Source organism: Nelumbo nucifera, chromosome 3 (assembly GCF_055504915.1).
Source record: "Nelumbo nucifera cultivar China Antique chromosome 3, China Antique-T2T, whole genome shotgun sequence".
Classification (NCBI taxonomy): Eukaryota; Viridiplantae; Streptophyta; class Magnoliopsida; order Proteales; family Nelumbonaceae; genus Nelumbo; species Nelumbo nucifera.
In genome coordinates, this window is record NC_142651.1 from 5,976,207 (window position 1) to 5,993,454 (window position 17,248).

The 17,248-nt window shown below is 40.1% G+C and overlaps 1 pseudogene across 1 annotated transcript; it reads left to right on the top strand.

The window, feature by feature from the left end:
• The first annotated feature begins 4,198 nt into the window (after window positions 1-4,198).
• On the top strand, window positions 4,199-8,322 carry LOC104591983 (NF-X1-type zinc finger protein NFXL1 pseudogene; annotated as a pseudogene). Its single transcript, XR_016083697.1, has 2 exons — window positions 4,199-4,582; window positions 4,667-8,322. The product of XR_016083697.1 is annotated as an NF-X1-type zinc finger protein NFXL1 pseudogene (transcript).
• The last annotated feature ends 8,926 nt before the right edge of the window (window positions 8,323-17,248 follow it).

Genomic DNA, 17,248 nt, shown 5'->3' on the forward strand with positions numbered 1-17,248 from the left:
ACTCTTCTCAAAGGTGTGGTGGTGGGAGCCGATAGTGGGGGTCCAAACCACACCATTTCTAGGACTACCTAATCATAGCATGCCTTACATGCACATCTCAGCATGCATTGAGAACATCTCTCATAGTTGTCATTGGGAGATATTCCCAATACACGGTTGAGATGTGCTGTGGGGCACAGATGCGAATTTGGGTGTATTTGGGCAACTACCATATCAACAAACACATTTTTTAAGGGTTTTTACTGTTCAGTCCACTCTCATAAATCTTAACTCCACCATATAGTTGGGGTAGGTGCCAGCTCAGAATTGATGCCAATATACGGGCGGGTATTGGTGTTTAGGTTGAGGTATTTGAATTTTTGAATTATTTAAGGCTGCAGTGGAATTCAGCATTCTAAGGTATAGTTGGGGTAGGTGCCAGTTCGGAATTAATGCCAATATACGGGCGGATATTGGTGTTTATACAGAGGTGTTTGAAATTTTGAATTATTTAAGTTTCCACTAATTCTGAGGTAGAGTGCAATCTACTTATCCCCTTCATTTCAGACTGAAACATTCAAAACAACCATGGCATATTTAATGTCAAAACGTCAACACAAGCCTTTTGACATGAAACTTGTTTAATTTGGTACTTATGTTGATCAAGAAATGTTTTGAGCAATATTGTGTTTGGTATTGGCGTTGCCACTTGAAGAGTTCAAATGAAATGTTGACATTCAATGTAAAACCATCCTACACCATATTATTTGTCATCCTATGGTTAAATTTAAAAATAAATGTTTTCCGACGATTGGCTCTACCATACATAGATTAGCATCTAGATACATATGTAATGGTTCTAGAAGCATGGAGTAGGGATGCAAACTGATCGGATCGGATTTTAATTTGGTTCAACACTATTAGTGTCGGGTCCGATCCAATCTGAAAAATCCGATCGAATTTGATAGGACTTTATCTGAATTTGAATCCTATCGGATCTTCGGATCTGATTTTATTCAACTTGTTTTATTTAAAAATTAATAAATTATTAAAAGAAAAAATAAAATATTTCAATTTAAATAAAGAAAAATAAAAATACAAGTATTTTTTAATTATTTTCATCATATATATATATGTGTTTTTATAAAAAATAAATAACATAACAAATTTATAAAAATACAATATAAATAATATATTTATAATTAAATAAATAACATATATATACGTATTATATGTATATAAATATATAATACATCGGATCAGATCTTCTCGAATGGGATAGGGGATGATCCGAATCCGACCCGTTTTCTAATTGAATCATAGGATTCGATCTGAAAATCCAACCAGGGGTGATCCAAATTCGACCAAATAAGATCGGATCAGAACATGATCATATCCATTTGCACCCCTAGCATGGAGCCGAAATTGTTTAGGATGAATGATTTATGGATTGAAGGTGCCATCTTTGCTAATATGAAATCCACTAGAATATACTGTCACTAGGATTGTTTCTTCAAACAGAAGGAGGAAACCTCAACATGATGTTCCCCCAACACCTCTTAGTTTTTTGTTTATGGAATAAATATTTTATGATTCTTCTAACCCAAAAATATTTTCAAGGCATTTCTGTCATGTAGACATTTTGTTCTCTCCCTCACTTTTTTCTTATTTGGTTGAATGTTTCAAAGTCATTTCAAGCAACACTAAATGCTGACACCATTTAGTATTTTGTTGGGAAGGATTTGGTCCCATCTGATCCAAAACTTGATTAAAATTTAGGGAAATTGTTTAAAACTCACAATGAGTTTTCAACATTTTCCTTAAACTTACCAAACATTTCAAAATGTCTAAAATTCACCATGTCAGTAAGTTTTTATTTTCCAAAACTCACCTTTCATTAGTGCACCGTTAATATTTCTTAACAGAGGTGTCCATGTCAGCATAAGTAACAATTTTTATGACCAAATTACCCTTGAATAGCGAGTTAAAGGAAAAATGGTATTTTTCAGTTTTCAACTTTATTGTTATTTTTTTTTTGCATTTTTAGTATTTTGTTATAATTTCCAATGTTATTTTATAATTTCTGTTTTTTTTTTTTTACATTTTCTATTTTCTACAATCTATAAATTTTCCTGTATTTTTGTTATTTATTTGTAATTTATGTGTTTTTCTATAATTTTTTGTGTTTTTTTTTTACAATTTTTATTTTCTGATTTTGTTTTTCAATCTCTATAGTTTCTATAATTTGAAAATAATTTGTTATTTTGTTTGAAATTTCTATAATTTTTTTGTATTTTTTATAATTTCTATGTTTTATGTATTTTATATTTGAAAACATTTTTTGAAATTTTCCTTTTTTTCATGTCTAAATATTAAAATGGTAATATATTAACACCCGTTAATCTATTATATATATATTTTATATTTTTCTATGAAGGTTAAGATGGTAATATAGTTGCACTCGTTAGTCTATTTAACATTAAGTTAGTGACATGGTGAGTTTTTAGACATTTTGAAAAGTTGTGGTGAACTTAAGAGAAATGTTGAAAACTCATGGTGAGTTTTGCACAATTTCCCTAAAATTTATTAATTGTACTATATAGTATATATCTATATCTATCTCTTCTATATAATTTGGATATTTTATATGATTATACAAAGTTTATATAATTAATGATTTTAATAATTATGTATGTATTTGGTTGTGTAGGCGTTTATGTATAGGGCATTTATTTGTACTTTTCACTTTAAACGTTTATTTATACTTTTTCACTTTAAATGTTCTTTACTTTAGCGTCTGTTTGGCATCGATGCCTTTGCTCTAGAAAATGGTGACACATCAACGCCACGTTAGAAAAAACAGTACTCCAGAAAAAATTCCTGTTTGTTCGGAACCATTTTTCCATAAAAACGGTGCTCCAAGCCATGCCTTGAAAATCAAGAAGACATTGTTTGGAGCAATGCCGAATTTGGCATTTTCTTAGATTGCAGCTCGTTGCTGCCAACGATGATACGATGTGGCAGTGACGTGGACTTCCTATAATAGGTACTAGTGCTGAAAACAGACATAGAGCATTGATACCAAACAGAAAGTGTTGTTGTTGCTTCGGGAAACGTCCTACCTGGCAGCAACATTTCCAAATAGAAAAAAAACATCATTTTCTCAAAAAATGGTGCTTCCAACCCACATATCAGCTGCACCGTTTATTGTTTTTGTGATTTGGTTGAACTTCACTTTAAACGTTTTTTACTCTCCACCTTAGATTAATACCCATTAAAATGTGCCACATCAGCATTTGGTTTCAAGAAACGCTTGGGTGTCGGGGGAAATAAGAATTTGACGTTTCCCCAAATGCCCCATGCACAAAAATCAAAACATTTCAGTTTTCTACCATTTGCTTGATAAACGTTGAAATCAAACAATTGCTTTATTTTGCTTCATTTGCAATAAACGACAACACCTATGTGACATTAATGTGGCAGTGTTTTTTCAATAAATGCCAACGAAACCAAACATCCCCTATATTTATAAAAAAATATTATATACGTATAAACTAAAGTGCAACTATTTTTTTAATTTTTTTAAATTTCATTTATTTAAACGAATTAAATCCAAATCCGGTCCAAAGTCCAATATATTGGATTTCGGATGATTTGAAGTCTCAATAATCACTTAAATTAGATTGGGTTTAGAATTGGTTGGATCTGATCTAAAATGACCTCGATTACACCCAATATCCATGATCCCTTTTTCTAGATATAGATCAGATCGAGATCAAATCAGTCCCACACAAGATTACCCTCACAATTTCCCATAATACATCCGGCCGTGCATTGAAAATATTTCTCAATAAAAATACCTAAAATGATGATATCATCATCGGAAGATATTCCTAATAAACGATGGAGATGTAGGGCGTCGTGGGGGTCGGGGCAATCTTCTGGGGGCTGATTTAACTCAGATCATTTATATATGATTATAGCTTTTACCAAATTGGTCGACATCAGAAAGCTAACCCAACAATTTTACAGAGATTTGGAAATGGGGAAAGAAATCAACTGGATTTAGGGATCATAAGATGAACTTTGCACTTACCTGGAAAAGGTCCAACCAAAATCTATAATGCTTGAATTAACCAGGTTCAGCCAATGTGGTTCAATTGCTGACCCCACTACAATCCCGGTTTGCCATCCGTGTCTCGACTCTCAACACTCGAGTATTAGGCGTTCAAATGGGCAACAGGTGCCCATATTGGGAATTGGGATGAGTGGAGTTATTTCCAGAATCCAAGTTCTGGGCCTTCTCGATGGGCTTGAGCCCCGTGGGCCACGCAATCACTGAAGCAAGTCTCCCTTGTAAAGCGGTTGCCATTGTTTGACCGTTTGAGGTCTCTTCCTTGCGCGGTGCGTCGCGGTTCCTTCTCCCGCTCTTGTTCCCCAAGCAACAACAAAAATGGAATAGAGCAAATAATAAAAAGAGAAAGTCAGAGAGACAGAAAGAGCGAGAGAGAGGATCGCCATTTAAAAGCACATTCTCTCCCTTTCAGAGACGCCAAAAAGAGAGAAAGACGAGACTCATTGGCATTCATTTTTTCTCTCACAGGTATTTCATCTACTTATTGGATTATTATTTTATTTCAATCCAACTGCTAAAACGTTTATTTCTCTTATTGGTTTATATCCACAGTCAGGAAGCGATCGAGGCTAGGGTTAATTGGGAATCTTTCCATCTGATTGTATTGAATTCCATTCGAATTCAGCTCGGTTCCATTCCCAGTCGGGAAGATACCTGTAGGGGTTGGACCCAGGGTCTCGTTTTGTTTACGATTATGAGCTTTCAACCCCGTCATGATCGAAGGGACGGATCCCGATTTTATGCTCGTACTGCTCGCCAAGAGTGGGTTCCTAGAGCATCCATTGCTACTGCTGTGAACCCGTCGTCCAGTTTTAATTCAAACCCTAATGGCAATGGTGGAGACTACAATCATGGTTCTGCACCACCGGAGAGTCGGCGTAGAGGTGGCGAGTTTGTCCGGAGAAGTTATGTTGCTCGGCCTTCCAATCCGCGGAGGGAAGTGGAGAGTCATGCGGCCAATGGATTGAACGTGCCGCAGCTTGTGCAGGAAATTCAAGATAAGCTCATCAAGGGGACCGTCGAATGCATGATCTGTTACGATATGGTGCGGAGGTCAGCGCCAATATGGTCGTGCTCCAGCTGTTACTCCATTTTCCATCTCAACTGTATCAAGAAATGGGCTCGTGCACCGACTTCTATTGATTTGTCTGTAGACAAGAACCACGGCTCAAATTGGCGGTGCCCTGGTTGCCAATCCGTGCAGCTCCTGAGCTCCAAAGAGATTCGATATGTTTGCTTCTGTGGAAAGCACCCCGATCCTCCGTCTGATTTATACTTGACGCCACATTCATGTGGAGAGCCGTGTAGGAAGCCTCTGGAGAGGGAAACTCCGGGCAGCGGCGATATCAACCATGATCGCTGTCCCCATGTTTGTGTACTGCAGTGCCACCCGGGTCCATGTCCTCCTTGTAAAGCTTTCGCCCCGCCACGCGTGTGTCCTTGCGGGAAGAAAACAATCACCACGAGATGCTCCGATAGGAAGAACGTACTTACTTGCGGACAGCATTGCAATAAGCCGCTTCAATGCGGGCGTCATCGTTGCGGACGGATTTGCCACACGGGACAATGCGATCCTTGTCAGGTTCTGATAAATGCCTCATGTTTCTGCAAGAAAAACATGAAGGTTGTTCGTTGTGGAGAGATGGCCGTGAAGGGTGAAGTAGCAGAAGACGACGGTGTTTTTTCATGTAATTCTACTTGCCAGAAGAAACTTGGTTGTGGAAATCATGTTTGTGGAGAGATTTGCCATCCTGGCCCATGCGGGGATTGTGAGATGATGCCGTGGAGGATTAAAACCTGCTGCTGTGGTAAAACAAAATTAACGGAGGAAAGGCAGAGTTGTTTGGACCCAATTCCCACCTGTTCGCAGATATGCGATAAGCTCCTTCCTTGTGGAAGTCACCACTGTAAGGAGGTTTGCCATGTCGGAGATTGTGCACCTTGTTTGGTTATTGTGAACCAAAAATGCCGTTGCGGGTCTTCTTCTCGTACCGTTGAATGCTACAGAACAATGGAAGTGAAGGATAGATTCGTATGCGACAAGCCTTGTGGACAAAAGAAAAACTGTGGGAGGCATAGGTGCAGCGAGAGGTGCTGCCCTCTCTCCAATTCTAAGATTCGGATCTCAGGTGATTGGGACCCACACTTGTGTTCGATGGTCTGTGGGAAGAAGCTCCGGTGTGGGCAGCATTCTTGTGAGGCCCTCTGCCATAGTGGCCATTGCCCACCTTGCCTTGAAACCATATTCACGGATCTCACTTGTGCTTGTGGGAAGACTTCGATCTCTCCTCCGCTACCTTGTGGCACACCTCCTCCTTCATGTCTGCATCCATGCTCGGTTCCTCAGTCCTGTGGTCATCCTTCTTCACATAGCTGCCACTTTGGAGACTGCCCACCTTGTTCAATTCCCGTGGCAAAGGAATGCATAGGTGGGCATGTGGTTCTCAGGAACATTCCTTGTGGATCGAGGGATATACGATGTAATCAGCTCTGTGGTAAGACTAGACAATGCGGCATGCATGCCTGTGGAAGAACATGTCATCCGCCACCTTGTGATTCTTCCTGTGTGCCTGCTTCTGGTTCTAAGTCATCTTGTGGGCAAGTATGTGGTGCTCCAAGGAGAGATTGCAAGCATACATGCACTGCTGCTTGTCATCCATCGACACCCTGTCCTGATCTAAGATGTGGTTTCCCTGTGACAATCACTTGTTCTTGTAGACGAATAACTGCAACGGTCCCTTGTGATGCTGGAGGGGGCTTTCACGTGGATACCATATTTGAAGCTTCTGTTATTCAAAAGTTGCCAGTGCCTTTTCAACCTGTTGAAGCAAATGGCAAGAAGGTCCCTCTGGGCCAGAGGAAGCTCGTTTGTGATGATGATTGTGCTAAGATGGAGCGCAAACGGGTCCTTGCAGATGCTTTCAATATTACTCCCTTAAACTTGGATGCCCTTCATCTTGGTGAGAACTCCACTGTTTCTGATCTGCTTGCAGACCTGTTTAGGCGAGACCCAAAATGGGTATTGTCTGTTGAGGAGAGGTTCAAGTTTTTGGTGCTTGGGAAGACTAAAGGAGGTACCACAAGTGGTTTAAAGGTTCATGTTTTTTGTCCAATGCTGAAGGAGAAGAGAGATGCTGTAAGGCAACTTGCAGAGAGATGGAAGCTTTCAGTTAATGCAGCAGGGTGGGAGCCAAAGCGGTTCCTAGTGGTTCATGTTACACCCAAGTGTAAAGTATCACCTCGAGTTCTTGGAGCCAAGGGTTCTGTTCCTTTAAACGTCTCCCATCCATTGGCCTTTGATCCCTTGGTGGACATGGATCCAAGGCTTGTTGTGTCTCTTTTGGATCTTCCAAGGGATGCCGATATAAGTGCATTGGTCTTGAGGTTTGGTGGAGAGTGCGAATTAGTTTGGTTGAATGATAAAAATGCTTTGGCTGTGTTTAGTGATCCTGCCAGGGCAGCAACTGCTTTAAGGCGGTTAGATCATGGTTCAGCATATCATGGTGCTTCTATGGTTCTTAACAATGGTGGTGCATCAGTGTCATCTTCTGTTGCCAATGCATGGGGAGCAACAGGAGTTGCCAAGGAAGGAGCAATAGTTGCTGGTGTGAAGTGTAACTCATGGAAGAAGGCTGTTGTGCAAGAACCCAATTGGGGGAAAGATTCTTGGGGTGGTGAAGATTGGTCCCATGGTGTGACTAATATGCAGGTGTCTGTGTGGAAAGGGAAGGAAACTCCAATTGCTGTTTCAAGCAACCGGTGGAACATTCTTGATCCTGATGCACTTCCCACATCAGCCACTACCTCGGTTGGACATGAGGATAAGAGTAACCATGGTATATCTGGTTCTTCCACCACAGATCTGGAACCGGATGCATGTGGCTCAAATTCAATTGGACATCCTAGAAGGGGTCTTGATGAAATAGAGCTGTCTGAAGTAATAGATGACTGGGAGAAAGCTTTTGAATAAGAGAGAATGAGACATAGTATACAAGGGAAAAGAAGGAAGTAGATATGAATATGCATTCATTGTAGTAAATAATTTACTTGATTGGGTTATTATATGCTTTGACAGCTTCAATTCTGTTTTTCAAGCTAAATGTACTGTGGCAGTTCAGGGGATAAAAGTATACTAATATGGAATTTCGTTGTGTAAATCCAATTATACCAATTTTGGATGAAGAATTTCATGGTGCAAGTTTTGGTTCTGGCCTTTTGTGTTCTTCCATTTTATTTGTATGTTTGTGAGGCTTATAATTTGATGACTCAGAAAGATTAATGCAAAATTTGGATATACTTCTTCCATTAGGTATGTACTCTGAAGATTCTTATCTAAGTCTCTAAATCCATCAGCAGTTAATCATATTTTATCATCATCATTTGATGTGAAATCAAAGCATCATAGAATGAGATAATAGAGAATATCCAATCATATTACAATCATTATATCACAAGAGTAAGGCCATAACTGGGACATGGGATTCTCTGGATATTCCAAGTCCTTGTTCTTCTCAGACATCATCAGTGAAAGAAATTAAAAAAAAACATGCAATTGGTAGGAGTCTTACACAGGGAAATGGCTGTTTGGGGTTCTATTTGTAAGCTTAGGAGCATGTTCCTTGGTGATTTAATCTTGCCTTCACTTGGTCATTTGCATTCTTCTTCCTTTCTGAAGTTTTTTCTCTGTTATACTAATTTCAGCATTTGGGAAACGGTGCTACTATCTCTCTCACTTATAAAATAATCAACCCAGACAGATAAGGCTCAAAGAAAAATAAAGAAACAAGAAAGAAAATAGAAAACTAATTTGATGAGCTAGTTCAAAGATCATAAGGAAAAAAAGAACTAGGCCACAATTGCTGAACCACAGCAAGAGCAGATTTATAAGTTAACATGTTCACCAATATCTAGATCCTATTTTAAGACAAATGTCATGTTGAAAGATCAGTGAAGAGGTACTAATATTTTCTTTTTTCTTTTTTTTTTTTTCCCTTTACTAACAGGTACCCAGATGATCCCTATGACTGGATATGGGATTTAGGCCTAGATAGAAGACAGAACTATCTTGTGGGGGTTACTCCTGGCACAGAAAGAATCAATACCTCCAAGAACATAGACATAAGAATGCATTAATTCCCACCTGTTAAAGTAATGCAGACTGCTGTTGTTGGCACCAAAGGGAAACTCAGCTACAGGTTATATCTTGAAGGTTTTCCTGCTAATGCTCAGAAATTTATTATGCAGCGAATGACACTCAGAAATTTATTATGCAGCGACTTCGAGTGCCAGGTTATAACAGTATCATAGTAAACATTATTGAGAATTCCAATGGGAGCTATACTCTTTAAGAACCCAGCTATATGAACATATCCCTGGATTTTGTACTGTCATTCTCACTTGTCAAAACTTTAGATTCTACTTGTGGACGACTCCTAAATGCAATTGAAATCAGTAAATATGTTCAGATTGTCCCAAAGACAGAAAGCGAAGATGGTAAATCTATTTAATGATTTCATTTCTGCCTTATTGTATTTACTCAGATTATCTCTTCATCATTTCCTGTCAGTTATATATGATCTAATGAGTAATAGTGTTCTCAATAGGAAGCAATAACTTTGGATATCCTATGATCCTTGTCCCATGGAAGTGATTGGAATCATGTGGAAGGTGATCCTTGTAATCCAGCTCCATGGTAATGGGTTATATGCAGCTCCGGCACACCGCCAAGAATTACTAAGCTGTAAGTCTTTCATACCTTGTCTCGAGAATACAAATTCCAGTTGATGCATTGCCATATTAAATAAATGGCATATAAAGCTATAAGATGCACAAATGGTAGTCCCGATCGGCCCATTAAAAGCCCAACTGATAACCATCTCTTCTTCGAATTACACCTCCAACATCCGCTGCACCTGGGTTTCCAAAAGCACTCCCATCAAAGTACAAGGTCGTCTCCCCTTCCTTGTCAGATCTGAAACTGTGGGATGTGTTGAGGTGTATGTGATTAGAGTGAAGAAAATTTACGGTGTTTATTTGGAGGTCATCTAATGTGACACCTTTGAAATAAATTGAGCTGGAAGTCTACAAGAAGCATCTGTAACATATTAGAGAAATCTGCTCCTCATAGTTTTCTGTTCTGTTGGTAAACACCCGGTTGTTTCTCTCTTCCTAAATGCTCCAGAAATTAGCATGTGCAGCAGATTGGCATAAAGTTTTCCCTCTTTTGCTTAATCCTCTTCCTGACCATTGCCCTAAGCATTCAACCACATTTTCTGGGAAAACCCAACTGTATTCAAATATTGTTAAAAAAAGTTCCAAAATTTTCTAGTTTCCTCACAATGAAGCAGGATGTGGTCTGTAGATTCCCCAGCTTTAAAGCATAAACAACAGACATGAGGAGATAGATAAGACCTTCCATGGTTCTTTTTTTTTAAGGAGATCATAAGTGTTAATTTTCTTTAAGCTGGCCTCCCACACACACACACACACACACAAAAAAAAAAAAGACCCTGGAAGGGATATGAGCACACCAAATTCTCTTGTAGGGGTACTGATCAGTAGTTTGTTCTTCCCTAACTAAAGCCTTGAAGCAAGATTTGGTTGAAAACTTACCAGATGGGTGAAGGGTCCACACACAAAGGTTGGGGGAATTTTGGAAGAGGTATACCTCTCTCAGGGTGTGCAAGAAGCTAGTAATTTCACTAAGTTCCATGTCACTTAGTGGTCTCCTAAGAGTTAGATTCCAATTGAAATAGGTTGGGGGGTAAAACCTGGGATATGGAAGCCTCTTGGTTTAAGGTAAGGCTGAATAGGCAAGGGAAGGAGTTGCCTAAGGTAGAGTTACCCCAGCAAAGGTCAATCCAAAACTTAATTCTATTGCCCTTTCCTACTTTATATCTGATAAAGGAGATGAAAAAATTGTAAGTTGAGATTATACCTTTCCAAGGGTGGGTGTTTTTGACCCGATTCAAGTGAAGCTTGCTATCCTAACCGTTGGCGTGCTTCCTGTATTTGCTAGTGATTATAGCAGTCCCTAGCGCACTTGGTTCTAGAGGGAACCGCCACAACCATTCACTGAGAAGAGTTGTGTTTCTTTCTTTCAAGTGGCCTACTCCCAACCCACCACCCGCCTTTGGTTTGCTAACCTGAGACCATTTCACAAGGTGAGAGCTCCTTTCCCCACGTCCTTCCAAAATAAAGTTTCTCTAAAGCTTTTCTAACTGAATGGCAATCTTGTTAGGCAAGCGAAAAATAGAAAGGTAGTAGGTGGGAAGGTTTGCCAAAGATGCTCTAATGAGAGTGAGTCTCCCCCCTTTGGACAGGTAGTTCCTTTTCCATGTGGCTAACTTCTTCTCACATTTTTCTAGTACTGGTTCCCAAAAACTTTGATTTCTCAGATTCCCTCCAAGAGGCACCCCCATATAGGAGAAGGGGAGATTCTCTGCTTTGCATCCGAAGATCTCTGTGGAAGCATTCAAGGAGTGTGCACCAGCTAGATTTAGGCCAACGGTACTGCTCTTAGAGAAGCTGACTTGCAGTCCAGAAATCCATTCAAAGCAGGTACCCTTTTCAGATTTGACACGATTTCTTCGTCAGCCTTTAGGAAAAGGATAGTGTCGTCGGCAATTGGAGGTGAGAAATCTGAGTGGCTTCCCGTCCGACTTCAAAACCTCTCAATAGTCTTAGAGAAATAGCCTTATTCACCAGTTGGCTAAAAATTTCTGTGACTAGAGTAAAATGCTATGGGGAGAGGGGGCAGCCTTGTCTTAGACCTCTGTTGGCGTTAAAATATCCTTTTGGTTACCCATTAAGTAGTACTGAGAACCAGGTGGAGCTTATACATCACTCAACCCACTGAATCCACTTTTTTCCAAACCCCATTAGTCTCATGGTTTCCATGAGACACTCCCAGTCTACTTTGTCATATGCTTTTTCCAAATCGAGTTTCACAATCACACCTGGTTTGCCATTCAACTTCCTCTCTTCTACGCTTTCGTTTGCTATTAATATGTTGTCAACAATTTGTCGCCCTTTGACAATTGCAAATTGATTTGGGGAGATGATTTCACCTAAAACTTCTTTAATCTTTCAGCCAAAACCTTTGCTAAAATTTTGTACACACTCCCAATCAAGATGATAGGTCTAAAATCTTTTGCTTCTAAAGAACCCTTTCTCTTGGGAATCAAGCATATGAAATTATAGTTGTTTCTTTTGTTGATAATGGCTGAATGATAGAAATCATTAAACACCCGTATAAAATTTGATCTGATAATGCTCCAACAAATTTGATAAAAGCAAATTGGGAAACCATCAGGGCCAGGGGCTCTATCTCCGCCCATGCTAAGAACTGCATCCATCACTTCTTGTTCTTGAAACTCTCTTTCTAACCACGATCTGTTCTCCTTCGACAGTGTGAGCCCTTCCCAAAGGCTTAAAGAGAGTTTTCTGTTTTCTTTCTTTGAGTAAAGGTCTTTGAAGAAGTTTAAGAAAGCTTCAGAAATTTCCTTAGGGTCCTCCACTTCTTGTTGCTCGACTTCTAATTTTGTTATAAGATTTTTTTTCGCATACCAGATGCATATATGTGAAAGAACCTGGAGTTATTGTCCCCCTCCTTTAACCATCTAAGCCTAGATCTTTGTCTCCAATAAACTTCTTCTCTCATTACCATCTTTTCCCATTCTTTTCTTAGCCCAAATCTTCTCCTTTCATTCTCATCTAGATGACCAATCTGCTCCTTTTGGTCTAAATCATCCAACTCAGATAGGAGTGTTGATTTCTCTTCCTTGAAGGCTTTAAATTCCTCTTTGGCCCATCCTTTTAATTTCCTTTTTACAAATTTTAAATTTTCCAAGAATTTGTAACCTGGCCAACCTTCTGTCTTACATTCCTCCCATCACGAGGCAACCTTTTCGTAGACGTCTTTGTGTTCTGTCCAAAATTTTTCCAACCTAAAAGGGGTTTTCCCTCTAACCACCAAATCTGTACTTAGGGTGATAGGCCAGTGATCGGAAGTACAACGGGAGCGGATCTCCTGAAAGGTCGGGGGGTATTGGGCTTCCCAATCTGAAGTAATCTTCAATCGTCGTCGTCGTCATCTTCAACCTTGATGTAGGCGCACATGGCAGGCCCAATGGTGCAGTTACACGTGGCAGCCCTTGATGGTGGCACGCGACACAGGCCGGATTGCATCCTGGCTGTCTGCTCACAACTAACCCCAGGCAGGCTCAAGTATAAATAAGTGGTGTCACCCCCTAGGTAAGGTATCTTGGCATTTACTGCTCTAAGCTCTCTAGCACCCTGGTGACCTTGTCTGAGCTATCTCTACTCAGGACTCGTCCGCCCCTCTCGCTACACCCTAACTTGACCGTCGGAGTCTCTGCCCTGTGATAACACCCGGGGCCTCTGACATGCTTCTTCCTCCACAGGTCGGACTTATAGGCCCTTGGCTATAATTGCCCTCGAACACATCAGCCAGCCTCGTCTTGGAGGTGAATTGATATTGTTGCCCTCGGCCCATTCTAGGCCACAACAATTGGCGCCATTTGTAGGAACGACTACTAAGACTTCCCTCAATTAAATACTTACTTTACAAATCAACCACTGAGCTTCCAACAAAATGGTTGATAGCCCGGAAAATGCTAAAAACGCTTAGAACTTGGTCACAATGGACCAATTTCGGATGAGTAGAAATCTGTTGAAATAAAAAATATGAACAGAAAAGGGTTTCTTGCAAAGAGAAAGAAAAGAGAAGGAGAAGAAGAGAAAGAGAGATCTTTGAAAAGAAAAGAGATTAATAATCTAGCCGGCCCCTTATTATTTATACTAAAAATAATAGAGCAGTACAAAGACAACTATGCCCTTATAGGGCGGCATAACATGAAAACAACATGTATAAGACTAAAAAACATAGTAAAATTTGGACTCACATAACTATTGTGGTCCCCACCTCCTATCTAACAACTAACATAAAACATCTACTCAGAAAAACAACATAAAATTGATTAATCTTCAACACTCCCCCTCAAGTTGGGAGTAAATGTCACACATTCCCAACTTGCGTAGACCATGTTCTAGCTTGTTCTTTGCCATCCCTTTAGTGAGAATATCAGCCAACTGCAACTCTGAAGAGACATAAGGCAAACAAACTTCTCTGGCTGTTACCCTTTCTCTTATGAAGTGTCTATCAACTTCAATGTGTTTTGTCCTGTCATGCTGAATTGGATTGTGGACAATATTGATTGCAGCTTGATTGTCAATTACAACATCATAGGTTCCTCTGCTTTCACCCCAATCTCACTCAAAAGAGATCTAACCCAAAGAAGTTCTGAGACACCATGAGCCATGGATCTATACTCATCCTCTATACTTGACCTTGCCACAACCGCTTGCTTCTTACTCTTCCAGGAGATCAAGTTTCCACCTACAAAGGTACACACTCCTGATGTAGACTTCCTGTCATCTAAGCATCCTGCCCAGTCTGCATCTGTATAGGATTCTAGCTTCAGATTTTCATAATTTGAGAAAAGAATGTCTCTGCCAGGGTGCTTTTTCAGATATGCAAGTATTCTCTCAATAACTTCCCAGTGCTGAACCCGAGGTGCATGCATGTACTGACTCACAACACTAACAGCATAAGAAATATCTAGTTGTGTCATAGACAAATATAGTAGTCGGCCCACCATTCTTTGATATCTCCCCACATTTTTTACCAACTCACCATCCATAGCATTAATTCTATGATTTGGATCAATAGGAGTGTCTGTTGGTTTGGTCTCTAGCTTCCCAGTCTCCCGTAGTAGGTCAAGTACATACTTTATCTGTGAGATGAAGATCCCATGCTTGGATCTTGCAACTTCAATCCCCAAGAAGTATTTGAGCTCACCAAGATCTTTGATCTCAAATTCTTGTTGCAATGATTTTTTGAGATCATCAATCTCCTCCAGATCATTTCCTGTTACCACTATATCATCCACATACACAATTAAAATTGACACCAAAGAATCTCTCCTCTTTACAAAGAGGGTGTGATCAGATTGAGTTTGAGTGTATCCAAAACGGATAAGTGCCCCTCTGAACCTGTCAAACCAAGCCCTAGGTGACTGTTTCAGGCCATATAGAGATTTTCTGAGTTTGCACACCTTTCCTTTACCAACATTTTCATAAAAGCCTACTGGAATGTCCATATATACCTCCTCCTGTAAATCACCATTGAGGAAAGCATTTTTAACATCAAGCTGAAACAAGGGCCATGAATAGGTGGCTGCTAGAGATAAAAGAATACGAATTGAACTCATCTTAGCTACCGGTGCAAAGGTTTCCAGATAATCAACACCATAGGTCTGAGTATACCCTTTTGCTACCAACCTTGCCTTGTACCTCTCTATTTTGCCATCGGCCCTATACTTCACTATGAATACCCATCTACATCCGATTGTCTCCTTGTCTGGGGGGAGATCAACTATTTCCCAAGTTTGGTTTTTAACCAAGGCTTCCATCTCTTCTTGCATGGCTGTTTTCCCCTCAGGTTTCGAGAGAGCCTCAATAACATTTCAGGGTATAGACACAAAATCCAGGGAAGAAAGGAAAGCTTGGTAGGAGGGTGATAAGGCACTGTAGGAAAGATGGTGTGCAATGCAATGGACTATACACTTTCTCTTCCCTTTGCGAAGTGTAATGGGAAGATCAAGGTCAGTGGGATCAGCTACAACAATGGTGTTAGGTACAGGAACATAATCATTAGAAAGCATAACAGGCTCAGGCTCAAGAGGAATACCTAGAACTATATCTGTTGAATTTGGAGTTTCAGAAGGACTGATAGAGTGGTGTGGGTTGAGGATGTGTGGAGTCAACCATCGTCTGCCGGCGCTGGTATTTCTGTGAGGCTGCCCGTAGTGGCTCAGGTAATGAAACTGACGGAGGTGCTGGCAAAGAAACTGATGGAGGTGCTGATGGAACTGATTATGAAATTGATGGAGGCACAAAAGAAACAGGAAGATGAACATATTGTAAGTTCTCCTCCCCAAAACTCTCCCCCTGAGGAGAACCACTCAAGAAGAAGGTAGATTCAAAAAAGGTAACATCCACAGTGACAAATCTACTCCAAGACACTGGGTCATAACAGTAATATCCCTTTTGGTTCTGAGCATATCCAAGGAAAACACATTTGTTGGCCTTATGATCCAATTTCTTGCGATGGGGGCCAAGAATGTGAACAAAAGGAAACACAACCAAAAACCCTCAAAGGTATGTGAAATATCTCCCCATCTGGAAAAAGAAGATTAAATGGCACCTTAAACCCCAAAGTCCGTGAAGGAACACGGTTAATCAAATGTATGGCTGTAAGAACTGCATCTCCCCAAAAATGCACAGGAACTGAAGCACACAGCATAAGACTTCTGGCCACCTCCACAATGTGTCTGTTTTTCCTCTTAGCTATTCCATTCTGTTGCGGTGTATATGCACAACTGCTCTGATGAATCACACCATGTTCTAAGAAATACGTGGTCAGGTCCTCAAAGTACTCTTTGGCATTATCTGATCTAAAGGCCTTAGTTCTCGCTCCAAATTGTGTGAGAACCATCTGGTGGAACTGTCGTACCAAGTTAGGAACCTCATCTCCCATGGAAGGGATATGATATGGCCCCCATACATCAGTGTGAACAATATTAAAAGCAAAAGTACTTATTTTATTGCTTGGTTTAAAAGAATGTCTACAATGCTTTCCTAATTGACAACTCTCACACTCCAAGGTAGATAATTGAACAGACTCAAACAACTTTGGGAAAAGAAATTTCAAAGAACTAAAAGAAAGATGTCCCAAGCGATTGTGCCAAAGCATAATCTGGTTCACTGACTCTGACCCACTACTATTGTTGCCGCTAACATGATGGCTCTGATGTCTCGGAATCTCATCCAGAAGGTAGACTCCATTCACCTCACGACCACACCCAATCATCTTCTTTGACTCCAGATCCTGCAAAACACAATTACCAGGAAGAAAGGTCACTGAATAATTCAAATTTTTTGTCAAAGAACTAACAAAAATTAGGTTGATATGAAGTTTAGGGACATGTAAGACAGAAGATAAAGTTATATCATTGGTCACTCTAACTATCCCCTTCCCAGCAATGGGAA